Source organism: Hordeum vulgare, chromosome 5H (genome assembly GCF_904849725.1).
Source record: "Hordeum vulgare subsp. vulgare chromosome 5H, MorexV3_pseudomolecules_assembly, whole genome shotgun sequence".
Classification (NCBI taxonomy): Eukaryota; Viridiplantae; Streptophyta; class Magnoliopsida; order Poales; family Poaceae; genus Hordeum; species Hordeum vulgare.
In genome coordinates, this window is record NC_058522.1 from 395,997,453 (window position 1) to 396,015,977 (window position 18,525).

Consider the following 18,525-nt stretch of genomic DNA (forward strand, 5'->3'; position numbering starts at 1 on the left):
GTATAGGTCATGTTTTATTAAATAGACCATTTAGGAGCTAACTAAGCTAATTATGTCATTTAGATGGATAATTAGCCAATTTAGGCTTTGTTGGATGAGCCTAAGCTACGTAGAAGAAGAGAAAGAGAAGAAGAAGTAAAAGAAGGAGGAGGAGGAGGAGGAGAAGGAGAAGGAAGAGGAGAAGAAGAAGAAAAGAAGAAGGAGAAGGAGAAGGAGGAAGAAGGAGGAAAAAGAAGGAGAGGGAGGAGTTCCTTCTCCTCCTTCTCATTCTTTTTCCTCCTTCTTATCCTCCTCCCTCTCCTTCTTCTTCTTCTCCTCTTCTTCTTCTTCCTTCCTTTCGTTTTTCCTCTTTCTTCTACTCTCGTCCCCTTCTTCGGGCTAAATTGGCTAAGAATGCCTTTTTGGAGCTAATTATGTCATTTCGAGGATAATTAGCTAAGTATAGGTCATTTTTTATTAAATAGGTCATTTTGGAGCTAACTAAGCTAATTATGTCATTTAGATGGATAATTAGCCAATTTAGGCTTTCTTGGATGAGTCTAAGCTACGTAGAAGAAGAGAAAGAGAAGAAGAACTAAAAGAAGGAGGAGGAGGAGGAGGAGGAGGAGAAGGATAAGGAAGAGGAGAAGAAGAAGAAAAGAAGAAGGAGAAGGAGAAGGAGGAAGAAGGAGGAAGAAGGAGGAGCGCCTTCTCGTTCTTCTCCTCCTTCTTCTCCTTCTTCTTATCCTCCTCCCTCTCCTTCTTCTTCTTCTCCTCTTCTTCTTCTTCCTTCAATTCATTTTTCCTCTTTCTTCGCCTCTCGTCCCCTTCTTCGGGCTAAATTGGCTAAGAATGCCTTTTTGGAGCTAATTATGTCATTTCGAGGATAATTAGCTAAGTATAGGTCATGTTTTATTAAATAGACCATTTAGGAGCTAACTAAGCTAATTATGTCATTTAGATGGATAATTAGCCAATTTAGGCTTTGTTGGATGAGTCTAAGCTACGTAGAAGAAGAGAAAGAGAAGAAGAAGTAAAAGCAGGAGGAGGGGGAGGAGGAGCAGGAGAAGGAGAAGGAAGAGGAGAAGAAGAAGAAAAGAAGAAGGAGAAGGAGAAGGAGGAAGAAGGAGGAAAAAGAAGGAGAAGGAGGAGTTCCTTCTCCTCCTTCTCCTTCTTTTTCCTCCTTCTTATCCTCCTCCCTCTCCTTCTTCTTCTTCTCCTCTTCTTCTTCTTCCTTCCTTTCGTTTTTCCTCTTTCTACTACTCTCGTCCTCTTCTTCGGGCTAAATTGGCTAAGAATGCCTTTTTGGAGCTAATTATGTCATTTCGAGGATAATTAGCTAAGTATAGGTCATTTTTTATTAAATAGGTCATTTTGGAGCTAACTAAGCTAATTATGTCATTTAGATGGATAATTAGCCAATTTAGTCTTTCTTGGATGAGTCTAAGCTACATAGAAGAAGAGAAAGAGAATAAGAACTAAAAGAAGGAGGAGGCGGAGGAGGAGGAGAAGGAGAAGGAAGAGGAGAAGAAGAAGAAAAGAAGAAGGAGAAGGAGAAGGAGGAAGAAGGAGGAAGAAGGAGGAGCTCCTTCTCGTTCTTCTCCTCCTTCTTCTCCTCCTCCCTCTCCTTCTTCTTCTCCTCTTCTTCTTCTTCCTTCCTTTCATTTTTCCTCTTTCTTCTCCTCTCGTCCCCTTCTTCGGGCTAAATTGGCTAAGAATGCCTTTTTGGAGCTAATTATGTCATTTCGAGGATAATTAGCTAAGTATAGGTCATGTTTTATTAAATAGACCATTTAGGAGCTAACTAAGCTAATTATGTCATTTAGATGGATAATTAGCCAATTTAGGCTTTCTTGGATGAGTCTAAGATACGTAGAAGAAGAGAAAGAGAAGAAGAAGTAAAAGCAGGAGGAGGGGGAGGAGGAGGAGGAGAAGGAGAAGTAAGAGGAGAAGAAGAAGAAAAGAAGAAGGAGAAGGAGAAGGAGGAAGAAGGAGGAAAAAGAAGGAGAAGGAGGAGTATCCTTCTCCTTCTTTTTCCTCCTTCTTATCCTCCTCCCTCTCCTTCTTCTTCTTCTCCTCTTCTTCTTCTTCCTTCCTTTCGTTTTTCCTCTTTCTTCTACTCTCGTCCCCTTCTTCGGGCTAAATTGGCTAAGAATGCCTTTTTGGAGCTAATTATGTCATTTCGATTATAATTAGCTAAGTATAGGTCATTTTTTATTAAATAGGTCATTTTGGAGCTAACTAAGCTAATTATGTCATTTAGATGGATAATTAGCCAATTTAGGCTTTCTTGGATGAGTCTAAGCTACGTAGAAGAAGAGAAAGAGAAGAAGAACTAAAAGAAGGAGGAGGCGGAGGAGGAGGAGAAGGAGAAGGAAGAGGAGAAGAAGAAGAAAATAAGAAGGAGAAGGAGAAGGAGGAAGAAGGAGGAAGAAGGAGGAGCTCCTTCTCCTTCTTCTCCTCCTTCTTCTCCTTCTTCTTATCCTCCTCCCTCTCCTTCTTCTTCTCCTCTTCTTCTTCTTCCTTCCTTTCATTTTTCCTCTTTCTTCTCCTCTCGTCCCCTTCTTCGGGCTAAATTGGCTAAGAATGCCTTTTTGGAGCTAATTATGTCATTTCGAGGATAATTAGCTAAGTATAGGTCATGTTTTATTAAATAGACCATTTAGGAGCTAACTAAGCTAATTATGTCATTTAGATGGATAATTAGCCAATTTAGGCTTTGTTGGATGAGCCTAAGCTATGTAGAAGAAGAGAAAGAGAAGAAGAAGTAAAAGTAGGGGGAGGAGGAGGAGGAGGAGGAGAAGGAGAAGGAAGAGGAGAAGAAGAAGAAAAGAAGAAGGAGAAGGAGAAGGAGGAAGAAGGAGGAAAAAGAAGGAGAAGGAGGAGTTCCTTCTCCTCCTTCTCATTCTTTTTCCTCCTTCTTATCCTCCTCCCTCTCCTTCTTCTTCTTCTCCTCTTCTTCTTCTTCCTTCCTTTCGTTTTTCCTCTTTCTTCTACTCTCGTCCCCTTCTTCGGGCTAAATTGGCTAAGAATGCCTTTTTGGAGCTAATTATGTCATTTCGAGGATAATTAGCTAAGTATAGGTCATTTTTTATTAAATAGGTCATTTTGGAGCTAACTAAGCTAATTATGTCATTTAGATGGATAATTAGCCAATTTAGGCTTTCTTGGATGAGTCTAAGCTACGTAGAAGAAGAGAAAGAGAAGAAGAACTAAAAGAAGGAGGAGGCGGAGGAGGAGGAGAAGGAGAAGGAAGAGGAGAAGAAGAAGAAAAGAAGAAGGAGAAGGAGAAGGAGGAAGAAGGAGGAAGAAGGAGGAGCTCCTTCTCGTTCTTCTCCTCCTTCTTCTCCTTCTTCTTATCCTCCTCCCTCTCCTTCTTCTTCTCCTCTTCTTCTTCTTCCTTCCTTTCATTTTTCCTCTTTCTTCTCCTCTCGTCCCCTTCTTCGGGCTAAATTGGCTAAGAATGCCTTTTTGGAGCTAATTATGTCATTTCGAGGATAATTAGCTAAGTATAGGTCATGTTTTATTAAATAGACCATTTAGGAGCTAACTAAGCTAATTATGTCATTTAGATGGATAATTAGCCAATTTAGGCTTTGTTGGATGAGCCTAAGCTACGTAGAAGAAGAGAAAGAGAAGAAGAAGTAAAAGAAGGAGGAGGAGGAGGAGGAGGAGAAGGAGAAGGAAGAGGAGAAGAAGAAGAAAAGAAGAAGGAGAAGGAGAAGGAGGAAGAAGGAGGAAAAAGAAGGAGAGGGAGGAGTTCCTTCTCCTCCTTCTCATTCTTTTTCCTCCTTCTTATCCTCCTCCCTCTCCTTCTTCTTCTTCTCCTCTTCTTCTTCTTCCTTCCTTTCGTTTTTCCTCTTTCTTCTACTCTCGTCCCCTTCTTCGGGCTAAATTGGCTAAGAATGCCTTTTTGGAGCTAATTATGTCATTTCGAGGATAATTAGCTAAGTATAGGTCATTTTTTATTAAATAGGTCATTTTGGAGCTAACTAAGCTAATTATGTCATTTAGATGGATAATTAGCCAATTTAGGCTTTCTTGGATGAGTCTAAGCTACGTAGAAGAAGAGAAAGAGAAGAAGAACTAAAAGAAGGAGGAGGAGGAGGAGGAGGAGGAGAAGGATAAGGAAGAGGAGAAGAAGAAGAAAAGAAGAAGGAGAAGGAGAAGGAGGAAGAAGGAGGAAGAAGGAGGAGCGCCTTCTCTTTCTTCTCCTCCTTCTTCTCCTTCTTCTTATCCTCCTCCCTCTCCTTCTTCTTCTTCTCCTCTTCTTCTTCTTCCTTCAATTCATTTTTCCTCTTTCTTCGCCTCTCGTCCCCTTCTTCGGGCTAAATTGGCTAAGAATGCCTTTTTGGAGCTAATTATGTCATTTCGAGGATAATTAGCTAAGTATAGGTCATGTTTTATTAAATAGACCATTTAGGAGCTAACTAAGCTAATTATGTCATTTAGATGGATAATTAGCCAATTTAGGCTTTGTTGGATGAGTCTAAGCTACGTAGAAGAAGAGAAAGAGAAGAAGAAGTAAAAGCAGGAGGAGGGGGAGGAGGAGCAGGAGAAGGAGAAGGAAGAGGAGAAGAAGAAGAAAAGAAGAAGGAGAAGGAGAAGGAGGAAGAAGGAGGAAAAAGAAGGAGAAGGAGGAGTTCCTTCTCCTCCTTCTCCTTCTTTTTCCTCCTTCTTATCCTCCTCCCTCTCCTTCTTCTTCTTCTCCTCTTCTTCTTCTTCCTTCCTTTCGTTTTTCCTCTTTCTACTACTCTCGTCCTCTTCTTCGGGCTAAATTGGCTAAGAATGCCTTTTTGGAGCTAATTATGTCATTTCGAGGATAATTAGCTAAGTATAGGTCATTTTTTATTAAATAGGTCATTTTGGAGCTAACTAAGCTAATTATGTCATTTAGATGGATAATTAGCCAATTTAGTCTTTCTTGGATGAGTCTAAGCTACATAGAAGAAGAGAAAGAGAATAAGAACTAAAAGAAGGAGGAGGCGGAGGAGGAGGAGAAGGAGAAGGAAGAGGAGAAGAAGAAGAAAAGAAGAAGGAGAAGGAGAAGGAGGAAGAAGGAGGAAGAAGGAGGAGCTCCTTCTCGTTCTTCTCCTCCTTCTTCTCCTCCTCCCTCTCCTTCTTCTTCTCCTCTTCTTCTTCTTCCTTCCTTTCATTTTTCCTCTTTCTTCTCCTCTCGTCCCCTTCTTCGGGCTAAATTGGCTAAGAATGCCTTTTTGGAGCTAATTATGTCATTTCGAGGATAATTAGCTAAGTATAGGTCATGTTTTATTAAATAGACCATTTAGGAGCTAACTAAGCTAATTATGTCATTTAGATGGATAATTAGCCAATTTAGGCTTTCTTGGATGAGTCTAAGATACGTAGAAGAAGAGAAAGAGAAGAAGAAGTAAAAGCAGGAGGAGGGGGAGGAGGAGGAGGAGAAGGAGAAGTAAGAGGAGAAGAAGAAGAAAAGAAGAAGGAGAAGGAGAAGGAGGAAGAAGGAGGAAAAAGAAGGAGAAGGAGGAGTATCCTTCTCCTTCTTTTTCCTCCTTCTTATCCTCCTCCCTCTCCTTCTTCTTCTTCTCCTCTTCTTCTTCTTCCTTCCTTTCGTTTTTCCTCTTTCTTCTACTCTCGTCCCCTTCTTCGGGCTAAATTGGCTAAGAATGCCTTTTTGGAGCTAATTATGTCATTTCGATTATAATTAGCTAAGTATAGGTCATTTTTTATTAAATAGGTCATTTTGGAGCTAACTAAGCTAATTATGTCATTTAGATGGATAATTAGCCAATTTAGGCTTTCTTGGATGAGTCTAAGCTACGTAGAAGAAGAGAAAGAGAAGAAGAACTAAAAGAAGGAGGAGGCGGAGGAGGAGGAGAAGGAGAAGGAAGAGGAGAAGAAGAAGAAAATAAGAAGGAGAAGGAGAAGGAGGAAGAAGGAGGAAGAAGGAGGAGCTCCTTCTCCTTCTTCTCCTCCTTCTTCTCCTTCTTCTTATCCTCCTCCCTCTCCTTCTTCTTCTCCTCTTCTTCTTCTTCCTTCCTTTCATTTTTCCTCTTTCTTCTCCTCTCGTCCCCTTCTTCGGGCTAAATTGGCTAAGAATGCCTTTTTGGAGCTAATTATGTCATTTCGAGGATAATTAGCTAAGTATAGGTCATGTTTTATTAAATAGACCATTTAGGAGCTAACTAAGCTAATTATGTCATTTAGATGGATAATTAGCCAATTTAGGCTTTGTTGGATGAGCCTAAGCTATGTAGAAGAAGAGAAAGAGAAGAAGAAGTAAAAGTAGGAGGAGGAGGAGGAGGAGGAGGAGAAGGAGAAGGAAGAGGAGAAGAAGAAGAAAAGAAGAAGGAGAAGGAGAAGGAGGAAGAAGGAGGAAAAAGAAGGAGAAGGAGGAGTTCCTTCTCCTCCTTCTCATTCTTTTTCCTCCTTCTTATCCTCCTCCCTCTCCTTCTTCTTCTTCTCCTCTTCTTCTTCTTCCTTCCTTTCGTTTTTCCTCTTTCTTCTACTCTCGTCCCCTTCTTCGGGCTAAATTGGCTAAGAATGCCTTTTTGGAGCTAATTATGTCATTTCGAGGATAATTAGCTAAGTATAGGTCATTTTTTATTAAATAGGTCATTTTGGAGCTAACTAAGCTAATTATGTCATTTAGATGGATAATTAGCCAATTTAGGCTTTCTTGGATGAGTCTAAGCTACGTAGAAGAAGAGAAAGAGAAGAAGAACTAAAAGAAGGAGGAGGCGGAGGAGGAGGAGAAGGAGAAGGAAGAGGAGAAGAAGAAGAAAAGAAGAAGGAGAAGGAGAAGGAGGAAGAAGGAGGAAGAAGGAGGAGCTCCTTCTCGTTCTTCTCCTCCTTCTTCTCCTTCTTCTTATCCTCCTCCCTCTCCTTCTTCTTCTCCTCTTCTTCTTCTTCCTTCCTTTCATTTTTCCTCTTTCTTCTCCTCTCGTCCCCTTCTTCGGGCTAAATTGGCTAAGAATGCCTTTTTGGAGCTAATTATGTCATTTCGAGGATAATTAGCTAAGTATAGGTCATGTTTTATTAAATAGACCATTTAGGAGCTAACTAAGCTAATTATGTCATTTAGATGGATAATTAGCCAATTTAGGCTTTGTTGGATGAGCCTAAGCTACGTAGAAGAAGAGAAAGAGAAGAAGAAGTAAAAGAAGGAGGAGGAGGAGGAGGAGGAGAAGGAGAAGGAAGAGGAGAAGAAGAAGAAAAGAAGAAGGAGAAGGAGAAGGAGGAAGAAGGAGGAAAAAGAAGGAGAGGGAGGAGTTCCTTCTCCTCCTTCTCATTCTTTTTCCTCCTTCTTATCCTCCTCCCTCTCCTTCTTCTTCTTCTCCTCTTCTTCTTCTTCCTTCCTTTCGTTTTTCCTCTTTCTTCTACTCTCGTCCCCTTCTTCGGGCTAAATTGGCTAAGAATGCCTTTTTGGAGCTAATTATGTCATTTCGAGGATAATTAGCTAAGTATAGGTCATTTTTTATTAAATAGGTCATTTTGGAGCTAACTAAGCTAATTATGTCATTTAGATGGATAATTAGCCAATTTAGGCTTTCTTGGATGAGTCTAAGCTACGTAGAAGAAGAGAAAGAGAAGAAGAACTAAAAGAAGGAGGAGGAGGAGGAGGAGGAGGAGAAGGATAAGGAAGAGGAGAAGAAGAAGAAAAGAAGAAGGAGAAGGAGAAGGAGGAAGAAGGAGGAAGAAGGAGGAGCGCCTTCTCTTTCTTCTCCTCCTTCTTCTCCTTCTTCTTATCCTCCTCCCTCTCCTTCTTCTTCTTCTCCTCTTCTTCTTCTTCCTTCAATTCATTTTTCCTCTTTCTTCGCCTCTCGTCCCCTTCTTCGGGCTAAATTGGCTAAGAATGCCTTTTTGGAGCTAATTATGTCATTTCGAGGATAATTAGCTAAGTATAGGTCATGTTTTATTAAATAGACCATTTAGGAGCTAACTAAGCTAATTATGTCATTTAGATGGATAATTAGCCAATTTAGGCTTTGTTGGATGAGTCTAAGCTACGTAGAAGAAGAGAAAGAGAAGAAGAAGTAAAAGCAGGAGGAGGGGGAGGAGGAGCAGGAGAAGGAGAAGGAAGAGGAGAAGAAGAAGAAAAGAAGAAGGAGAAGGAGAAGGAGGAAGAAGGAGGAAAAAGAAGGAGAAGGAGGAGTTCCTTCTCCTCCTTCTCCTTCTTTTTCCTCCTTCTTATCCTCCTCCCTCTCCTTCTTCTTCTTCTCCTCTTCTTCTTCTTCCTTCCTTTCGTTTTTCCTCTTTCTACTACTCTCGTCCTCTTCTTCGGGCTAAATTGGCTAAGAATGCCTTTTTGGAGCTAATTATGTCATTTCGAGGATAATTAGCTAAGTATAGGTCATTTTTTATTAAATAGGTCATTTTGGAGCTAACTAAGCTAATTATGTCATTTAGATGGATAATTAGCCAATTTAGTCTTTCTTGGATGAGTCTAAGCTACATAGAAGAAGAGAAAGAGAATAAGAACTAAAAGAAGGAGGAGGCGGAGGAGGAGGAGAAGGAGAAGGAAGAGGAGAAGAAGAAGAAAAGAAGAAGGAGAAGGAGAAGGAGGAAGAAGGAGGAAGAAGGAGGAGCTCCTTCTCGTTCTTCTCCTCCTTCTTCTCCTTCTTCTTATCCTCCTCCCTCTCCTTCTTCTTCTCCTCTTCTTCTTCTTCCTTCCTTTCATTTTTCCTCTTTCTTCTCCTCTCGTCCCCTTCTTCGGGCTAAATTGGCTAAGAATGCCTTTTTGGAGCTAATTATGTCATTTCGAGGATAATTAGCTAAGTATAGGTCATGTTTTATTAAATAGACCATTTAGGAGCTAACTAAGCTAATTATGTCATTTAGATGGATAATTAGCCAATTTAGGCTTTGTTGGATGAGCCTAAGCTACGTAGAAGAAGAGAAAGAGAAGAAGAAGTAAAAGCAGGAGGAGGGGGAGGAGGAGGAGGAGAAGGAGAAGTAAGAGGAGAAGAAGAAGAAAAGAAGAAGGAGAAGGAGAAGGAGGAAGAAGGAGGAAAAAGAAGGAGAAGGAGGAGTATCCTTCTCCTTCTTTTTCCTCCTTCTTATCCTCCTCCCTCTCCTTCTTCTTCTTCTCCTCTTCTTCTTCTTCCTTCCTTTCGTTTTTCCTCTTTCTTCTACTCTCGTCCCCTTCTTCGGGCTAAATTGGCTAAGAATGCCTTTTTGGAGCTAATTATGTCATTTCGATTATAATTAGCTAAGTATAGGTCATTTTTTATTAAATAGGTCATTTTGGAGCTAACTAAGCTAATTATGTCATTTAGATGGATAATTAGCCAATTTAGGCTTTCTTGGATGAGTCTAAGCTACGTAGAAGAAGAGAAAGAGAAGAAGAACTAAAAGAAGGAGGAGGCGGAGGAGGAGGAGAAGGAGAAGGAAGAGGAGAAGAAGAAGAAAATAAGAAGGAGAAGGAGAAGGAGGAAGAAGGAGGAAGAAGGAGGAGCTCCTTCTCCTTCTTCTCCTCCTTCTTCTCCTTCTTCTTATCCTCCTCCCTCTCCTTCTTCTTCTCCTCTTCTTCTTCTTCCTTCCTTTCATTTTTCCTCTTTCTTCTCCTCTCGTCCCCTTCTTCGGGCTAAATTGGCTAAGAATGCCTTTTTGGAGCTAATTATGTCATTTCGAGGATAATTAGCTAAGTATAGGTCATGTTTTATTAAATAGACCATTTAGGAGCTAACTAAGCTAATTATGTCATTTAGATGGATAATTAGCCAATTTAGGCTTTGTTGGATGAGCCTAAGCTATGTAGAAGAAGAGAAAGAGAAGAAGAAGTAAAAGTAGGAGGAGGAGGAGGAGGAGGAGGAGAAGGAGAAGGAAGAGGAGAAGAAGAAGAAAAGAAGAAGGAGAAGGAGAAGGAGGAAGAAGGAGGAAAAAGAAGGAGAAGGAGGAGTTCCTTCTCCTCCTTCTCATTCTTTTTCCTCCTTCTTATCCTCCTCCCTCTCCTTCTTCTTCTCCTCTTCTTCTTCTTCCTTCCTTTCGTTTTTCCTCTTTCTTCTACTCTCGTCCCCTTCTTCGGGCTAAATTGGCTAAGAATGCCTTTTTGGAGCTAATTATGTCATTTCGAGGATAATTAGCTAAGTATAGGTCATTTTTTATTAAATAGGTCATTTTGGAGCTAACTAAGCTAATTATGTCATTTAGATGGATAATTAGCCAATTTAGGCTTTCTTGGATGAGTCTAAGCTACGTAGAAGAAGAGAAAGAGAAGAAGAACAAAAAGAAGGAGGAGGCGGAGGAGGAGGAGAAGGAGAAGGAAGAGGAGAAGAAGAAGAAAAGAAGAAGGAGAAGGAGAAGGAGGAAGAAGGAGGAAGAAGGAGGAGCTCCTTCTCGTTCTTCTCCTCCTTCTTCTCCTTCTTCTTATCCTCCTCCCTCTCCTTCTTCTTCTCCTCTTCTTCTTCTTCCTTCCTTTCATTTTTCCTCTTTCTTCTCCTCTCGTCCCCTTCTTCGGGCTAAATTGGCTAAGAATGCCTTTTTGGAGCTAATTATGTCATTTCGAGGATAATTAGCTAAGTATAGGTCATGTTTTATTAAATAGACCATTTAGGAGCTAACTAAGCTAATTATGTCATTTAGATGGATAATTAGCCAATTTAGGCTTTGTTGGATGAGCCTAAGCTACGTAGAAGAAGAGAAAGAGAAGAAGAAGTAAAAGAAGGAGGAGGAGGAGGAGGAGGAGAAGGAGAAGGAAGAGGAGAAGAAGAAGAAAAGAAGAAGGAGAAGGAGAAGGAGGAAGAAGGAGGAAAAAGAAGGAGAGGGAGGAGTTCCTTCTCCTCCTTCTCATTCTTTTTCCTCCTTCTTATCCTCCTCCCTCTCCTTCTTCTTCTTCTCCTCTTCTTCTTCTTCCTTCCTTTCGTTTTTCCTCTTTCTTCTACTCTCGTCCCCTTCTTCGGGCTAAATTGGCTAAGAATGCCTTTTTGGAGCTAATTATGTCATTTCGAGGATAATTAGCTAAGTATAGGTCATTTTTTATTAAATAGGTCATTTTGGAGCTAACTAAGCTAATTATGTCATTTAGATGGATAATTAGCCAATTTAGGCTTTCTTGGATGAGTCTAAGCTACGTAGAAGAAGAGAAAGAGAAGAAGAACTAAAAGAAGGAGGAGGAGGAGGAGGAGGAGGAGAAGGATAAGGAAGAGGAGAAGAAGAAGAAAAGAAGAAGAAAAGAAGAAGGAGAAGGAGAAGGAGGAAGAAGGAGGAAGAAGGAGGAGCGCCTTCTCTTTCTTCTCCTCCTTCTTCTCCTTCTTCTTATCCTCCTCCCTCTCCTTCTTCTTCTTCTCCTCTTCTTCTTCTTCCTTCAATTCATTTTTCCTCTTTCTTCGCCTCTCGTCCCCTTCTTCGGGCTAAATTGGCTAAGAATGCCTTTTTGGAGCTAATTATGTCATTTCGAGGATAATTAGCTAAGTATAGGTCATGTTTTATTAAATAGACCATTTAGGAGCTAACTAAGCTAATTATGTCATTTAGATGGATAATTAGCCAATTTAGGCTTTGTTGGATGAGTCTAAGCTACGTAGAAGAAGAGAAAGAGAAGAAGAAGTAAAAGCAGGAGGAGGGGGAGGAGGAGGAGGAGAAGGAGAAGGAAGAGGAGAAGAAGAAGAAAAGAAGAAGGAGAAGGAGAAGGAGGAAGAAGGAGGAAAAAGAAGGAGAAGGAGGAGTTCCTTCTCCTCCTTCTCCTTCTTTTTCCTCCTTCTTATCCTCCTCCCTCTCCTTCTTCTTCTTCTCCTCTTCTTCTTCTTCCTTCCTTTCGTTTTTCCTCTTTCTACTACTCTCGTCCTCTTCTTCGGGCTAAATTGGCTAAGAATGCCTTTTTGGAGCTAATTATGTCATTTCGAGGATAATTAGCTAAGTATAGGTCATTTTTTATTAAATAGGTCATTTTGGAGCTAACTAAGCTAATTATGTCATTTAGATGGATAATTAGCCAATTTAGTCTTTCTTGGATGAGTCTAAGCTACATAGAAGAAGAGAAAGAGAATAAGAACTAAAAGAAGGAGGAGGCGGAGGAGGAGGAGAAGGAGAAGGAAGAGGAGAAGAAGAAGAAAAGAAGAAGGAGAAGGAGAAGGAGGAAGAAGGAGGAAGAAGGAGGAGCTCCTTCTCGTTCTTCTCCTCCTTCTTCTCCTTCTTCTTATCCTCCTCCCTCTCCTTCTTCTTCTCCTCTTCTTCTTCTTCCTTCCTTTCATTTTTCCTCTTTCTTCTCCTCTCGTCCCCTTCTTCGGGCTAAATTGGCTAAGAATGCCTTTTTGGAGCTAATTATGTCATTTCGAGGATAATTAGCTAAGTATAGGTCATGTTTTATTAAATAGACCATTTAGGAGCTAACTAAGCTAATTATGTCATTTAGATGGATAATTAGCCAATTTAGGCTTTGTTGGATGAGCCTAAGCTACGTAGAAGAAGAGAAAGAGAAGAAGAAGTAAAAGAAGGAGGAGGAGGAGGAGGAGGAGGAGAAGGAGAAGGAAGAGGAGAAGAAGAAGAAAAGAAGAAGGAGAAGGAGAAGGAGGAAGAAGGAGGAAAAAGAAGGAGAAGGAGGAGTTCCTTCTCCTCCTTCTCATTCTTTTTCCTCCTTCTTATCCTCCTCCCTCTCCTTCTTCTTCTTCTCCTCTTCTTCTTCTTCCTTCCTTTCGTTTTTCCTCTTTCTTCTACTCTCGTCCCCTTCTTCGGGCTAAATTGGCTAAGAATGCCTTTTTGGAGCTAATTATGTCATTTCGAGGATAATTAGCTAAGTATAGGTCATTTTTTATTAAATAGGTCATTTTGGAGCTAACTAAGCTAATTATGTCATTTAGATGGATAATTAGCCAATTTAGGCTTTCTTGGATGAGTCTAAGCTACGTAGAAGAAGAGAAAGAGAAGAAGAACTAAAAGAAGGAGGAGGAGGAGGAGGAGGAGAAGGATAAGGAAGAGGAGAAGAAGAAGAAAAGAAGAAGGAGAAGGAGAAGGAGGTAGCAGGAGGAAGAAGGAGGAGCGCCTTCTCGTTCTTCTCCTCCTTCTTCTCCTTCTTCTTATCCTCCTCCCTCTCCTTCTTCTTCTTCTCCTCTTCTTCTTCTTCCTTCCTTTCATTTTTCCTCTTTCTTCGCCTCTCGTCCCCTTCTTCGGGCTAAATTGGCTAAGAATGCCTTTTTGGAGCTAATTATGTCATTTCGAGGATAATTAGCTAAGTATAGGTCATGTTTTATTAAATAGACCATTTAGGAGCTAATTAAGCTAATTATGTCATTTAGATGGATAATTAGCCAATTTAGGCTTTGTTGGATGAGTCTAAGCTACGTAGAAGAAGAGAAAGAGAAGAAGAAGTAAAAGCAGGAGGAGGGGGAGGAGGAGGAGGAGAAGGAGAAGGAAGAGGAGAAGAAGAAGAAAAGAAGAAGGAGAAGGAGAAGGAGGAAGAAGGAGGAAAAAGAAGGAGAAGGAGGAGTTCCTTCTCCTCCTTCTCCTTCTTTCCTCCTTCTTATCCTCCTCCCTCTCCTTCTTCTTCTTCTCCTCTTCTTCTTCTTCCTTCCTTTCGTTTTTCCTCTTTCTCCTACTCTCCTCCCCTTCTTCGGGCTAAATTGGCTAAGAATGCCTTTTTGGAGCTAATTATGTCATTTCGAGGATAATTAGCTAAGTATAGGTCATTTTTTATTAAATAGGTCATTTTGGAGCTAACTAAGCTAATTATGTCATTTAGATGGATAATTAGCCAATTTAGGCTTTCTTGGATGAGTCTAAGCTACGTAGAAGAAGAGAAAGAGAAGAAGAACTAAAAGAAGGAAGAGGAGGAGGAGGAGGAGAAGGAGAAGGAAGAGGAGAAGAAGAAGAAAAGAAGAAGGAGAAGGAGAAGGAGGAAGAAGGAGGAAAAAGAAGGAGAAGGAGGAGTTCCTTCTCCTCCTTCTTATTCTTTTTCCTCCTTCTTATCCTCCTCCCTCTCCTTCTTCTTCTTCTCCTCTTCTTCTTCTTCCTTCCTTTCGTTTTTCCTCTTTCTTCTACTCTCGTCCCCTTCTTCGGGCTAAATTGGCTAAGAATGCCTTTTTTGAGCTAATTATGTCATTTCGAGGATAATTAGCTAAGTATAGGTCATTTTTTATTAAATAGGTCATTTTGGAGCTAACTAAGCTAATTATGTCATTTAGATGGATAATTAGCCAATTTAGGCTTTCTTGGATGAGTCTAAGCTACGTAGAAGAAGAGAAAGAGAAGAAGAACTAAAAGAAGGAGGAGGAGGAGGAGGAGGAGAAGGATAAGGAAGAGGAGAAGAAGAAGAAAACAAGAAGGAGAAGGAGAAGGAGGAAGAAGGAGGAAGAAGGAGGAGCGCCTTCTCGTTCTTCTCCTCCTTCTTCTCCTTCTTCTTATCCTCCTCCCTCTCCTTCTTCTTCTTCTCCTCTTCTTCTTCTTCCTTCCTTTCATTTTTCCTCTTTCTTCGCCTCTCGTCCCCTTCTTCGGGCTAAATTGGCTAAGAATGCCTTTTTGGAGCTAATTATGTCATTTCGAGGATAATTAGCTAAATATAGGTCATGTTTTATTAAATAGACCATTTAGGAGCTAACTAAGCTAATTATGTCATTTAGATGGATAATTAGCCAATTTAGGCTTTGTTGGATGAGTCTAAGCTACGTAGAAGAAGAGAGAGAGAAGAAGAAGTAAAAGAAGGAGGAGGAGGAGGAGGAGGAGAAGGAGAAGGAAGAGGTGAAGAAGAAGAAAAGAAGAAGGAGAAGGAGAAGGAGGAAGAAGGAGGAAGAAGAAGGAGAAGGAGGAGCTCCTTCTCCTTCTTCTCCTCCTTCTTCTCCTTCTTATTATCCTCCTCCCTCTCCTTCTTCTTCTTCTCCTCTTCTTCTCCTTCCTTCCTTTAATTTTTCCTCTTTCTTCTCCTCTTGTCCCCTTCTTCGGGCTAAGTTGGCTAAGAATGCCTTTTTGGAGCTCATTATGTCATTTCGTAAGATAATTAGCCAAGTATAGGTCATTTTTTTAAATAGGTCATTTTGGAGCTAACTAAACTAATTATGTCATTTAGATGGATAATTAGCCAATTTAGGCTTTCTTGGATGAGTCTAAGCTACGTAGAACAAGAGAAATAGAAGAAGAAGTAAAAGAAGGAGGAGGAGGAGGAGAAGGAGAAGGAAGAGGAGAAGAAGAAGAAAAGAAGAAGGAGAAGGAGAAGGAGGAAGAAGGAGGAAGAAGAAGGAGAAGGAGGAGCTCCTTCTCCTTCTTCTCCTCCTTCTCCTTCTTCTTATCCTCATCCCTCTCCTTCTTCTTCTTCTCCTCTTCTTCTTCTTCCTTCCTTTCATTTTTCCTCTTTCTTGTCCTCTTGTCCCCTTCTTCGGGCTAAGTTGGCTAAGAATGCCTTTTTGGAGCTAATTATGTCATTTCGTAGGATAATTAGCCAAGTATAGGTCATTTTTTTATTAAATAGGTCATTTTGGAGCTAACTAAACTAATTATGTCATTTAGATGGATAATTAGCCAATTTAGGCTTTCTTCGATGAGTCTAAGCTACGTAGAAGAAGAGAAAGAGAAGAAGAAGTAAAAGAAGGAGGAGGAGGAGGAGAAGGAGAAGTTAAATACGAGTAAATTAACTTACTTGTCCCCATTTGGCCTAATCGACCACCTCTGCTCGGGTGTCGCTGGCACGAGCGGGAGCCCCGAGCTACCACGCTGGTAGACGGTAGCCCCCTCACCGAGCTCCTCGTCGTTACCAGCATGGCCACTTGGCTTAGTCCAGGAACCCACTGGATCTCTTGGGACGTACCCTCATCCCTGCTTTGCTCCGGAGTCGCCTGGAAGGAAGCCTCTGGGACACGAGTCTCATGGGTCGAAGGCTCGTCGATCTGAGGCTCGTCGACCCGAGGCTCGTGAACCGGAGACCGTGTAGCCTCCACCTCAGACGACTCCACCCTAGAAGTCCTGTGCTTAGGTGAATCAGCTTGGGTTGGTGGCGGAGACCGTGTAGCCCTACCTCTCCCGCGGCCACGTGTACCTTTAGTACAACATAAATACCAACATGAGTAATAAAATGTATATAAATACCAACATGCATACAACATGAGTACAACATAAATACCAACATGAATACAACATGCACCTTTAGTGCCTCTCGGCTTCGCGGGGGGTCGACCTCCTCTCACGGGGGGCACTCCTTGCAAAGTAGAGAGCAACACTCTCCGAAGAGGCGAGGCAGGAATGGAAGTACCCATCCCATCACCCGCCGACGAAGAAGCAGCCGCGGAGTGCTTTCGACCTTTTCCCACCATCTTTCAACACCTGTCATGATAAAGAGTAAATGAAATTAGTACAACATAAATACCAACAGGAGTAATAAAATGTATATAATTTAAGTGTATCATCGTCATAAATACCAACATGACTAATAAAAATTGAATACCTGACATGAACTCAAAATTTATATATAGTATAATAGTTGAATACCTGACATGAACTAATAACAATCGTCCACGTCTATATATGCTTCGGGGTCAATAAATGCATTATGATCATCACTATCATCAATAAATGCATCATCATCATTACTATCACGAAGAACATGTGGAAGGCCACCATTATGTAATCGGTCAAGAAGTGACAGGTCATCCGCAGCAGTAACCTCTTCTTCTTCCAGCTCTTCCTGTTCGGGCTCAGGGGTTAAGACGGATTCACTGTCGCTGTCTACTTCAATGTTCTGGGGTGAAGTAGAGCGGTTCTTGAAACGTTTCTTGGACATACGTGTTTCTTGGAATAATTCTCCTTCATATGTGTCTGGGTTAATGTGAGGTTCGTAATCCTCTTCATTGAGGGTAGGTGGTCTAAAATGTGGTGGCACTTCATAAACGACATCCCAACCTTTGAGATTTGGATCAGTTTGGCAGGCCCACGGTAGATAGAAAACTTGTGTCGCCTGTTGAGCCGTAATATAGACATCGGGAACATCTAAGTGGGTGTTTTGGTTGATTTCGACTAGTCCTATATGTTCATGAGTCCTTCTAGTCTCCCTCGGCTCAAACCAATAACATTTGAAGACCACGACGGTCGTTGGGTTTTCACCATAGAATAGAAGTTCATAAATTGCTTCAACTCTTCCATAATACCCAGTGTGTCCTTCGCCGATAGCAGAGACAGAACAATTTGTAGTCTTTAGGTCGGGCATAGATAGCTCTTTGCCAAAGGTACGAAAGTGATACCCGTTGATGTTGTATTTGTCAAATGAACAGACCTTATAGTCAAAACCATTAGCGACTTGTCTCAACTCGGCGTCCATAGACTCTGCATCAGCCGACAAGTTTAATACGAAAGAATGGATGCGTTAGCCGCAAATTAGACCAATAAATCAAATGGGCCCTTAATGGTAATAAATTACCCTTTGTTTGAACCAAGAGATGAAACCGGGATAGTCGCCTCCATGCTTTGCGAGAAGCTCATACTCTTCGACGGAATCCTTTTCGATGACCGCTCCATCCGAGAATTCGGCAACGTATCGATTATATCAAATATCCGGGAATAAGAGTAGTTCAAAGCAATTAGAAGTTGCAGAACAATAAATTACCAAGAACTTACTCGATGTACGGCCGCACTTCTGTTAGGTTGGTGAAGATATACAATGAAATGGTCCACCATTCTTCGACATCCAACGATTTCCCTTTCGAAGCACCGGATGGTGCGAGCTTACCTTTGAATAGGCTGAGGTTGGATCGAACTTTTTTTCGATTGCCATCATTGTACCGAGGCTTCGGGTTATGCAAATGATGATTTTTGGCTTCGTAGTGTGCTGTCACGAAGTTTGCCGCCTCCTCAGTAATGAATGCCTCGGCCATCGATGCTTCAATTCTACGTTTATTTTTACACTTAGCTCGAAGCGTCTTCTGCATCCTCTCAGTTGAGTAGCACCATCGATTTTGAACGGGCCCCCCATTCTTGCCTCGGTCGGGAGATGCAAAATCAAATGTTGCATTGGATTAAAGAAGCCCGCTGGAAAGATATTTTCTAATTTGCAGATCAACTCCGGCGCAACTCTTCCATTTCATCTAGCACGCGAGGCAATAGTTCTTTCGCACAAAGAGAACGGAAGAAATAGCTCAGCTCTGTCAGTACTAGCCATTCATCCTCAGGGATAAAGCCACGCAACATCACCGGCATTACCCGCTCAATCCATATGTGTCAATCATGACTCTTGAGCCCAAATATTTTCAATTTCTCAAGACTCGCTCCCCTCTTTATATTCGCAGTATACCCATCGGGGAACATCAACCGCATTTTCACCCACAATAGCATTTCCCTCATAGCTGGCCTTTCAAGATTGAACCATGCCTTTGGCTTCGCTATGCTTTGCTTTCCTTTCCGTTGTCGCAAGTTTTGCAACGGTCTATCACATAGAGCCTCCAGGTCGATTCTAGCCTTAGGATTATCTTTTGACTTCCCCTCTATGCCGAAAAATGTAGCAAAAATGGCCTCCGCAATATTCTTTTCAATGTGCATCACGTCAATGTTTGTGGGCAAAGGAGGTCTTTGAAGTAAGGGAGATCCCATAAGCATGACTTGTGAGTCCAGGCGTGTTCCGTATTATACCCTTTGAAGTATCCTGGACGCAAAGGATCA